Source organism: Plasmopara halstedii (assembly GCF_900000015.1).
Source record: "Plasmopara halstedii genome assembly, contig: Scaffold_110, whole genome shotgun sequence".
Lineage (NCBI taxonomy): Eukaryota > Oomycota > Peronosporomycetes > Peronosporales > Peronosporaceae > Plasmopara > Plasmopara halstedii.
Window position 1 is genome coordinate 339,128 of NW_020187031.1, and position 800 is coordinate 339,927.

Here is an 800-nt window from a genome sequence, read left to right on the forward strand (position 1 = left end):
GCCATGATGTTTACGGGTGGAAATTCCAGCAAAGGTGGAGCAATGCCGACAGTGAAAATGAGGATGATCCTTTCAATGTAGACGAACTAGACCAAGCCTCGGATGACAATGATGTCATCGAGAAATAGTAGCCCTCTACGAATTGTAGACCTGTCAAAAGTGATCGATTTCTTGAGGCTACTAATAAATAAAAGACCGATCACTATTCGTAAAAATCCGTTAGGTACAATCATATTTAATCACTACGGTACAGTTGTAATAATTTACATTGTAACTGTGAATCCGAAATATCGGTTTATATAAATCCCAAAACAGAAGACATTAGCAACAAGAGAAAAACAATTTTATCATGCAATAGTAAAATTTATACTTAAGTATCAGTCTAAGTGTCATTATACTCTTGAGATAGCAATGTAACCTAGGCAACTGGATACGGCATTGGCTCTCGGTTCCGCTCCTGGTTCAAGCGCACAAACCCAACATTTCTGTGCTTGTTAACAGGGACACTGCAGCGGGGCTACCGTAGCTTTGCGCTTTGAGGAACAGTAAGTTAGGTCACCAACCTTTCGTTCTATACTTAAACAAGTACGAGTTTAGCGGATTGCAATCCGCTAACTCCAAGAGTAATTATTGTCTTAAACCAAGGCTAATAAACTCTTCCGTCTAAATTCAGAGCTGACTTTATCTATTTTTTTATCTGAGGCAAAGCCGCCTAACTCTCCATGTACAGATTTTCCTAAATATATATATAGTAAAATCTAGATACATGCATAACTACTGGCTACCCAGCCACGTACCGT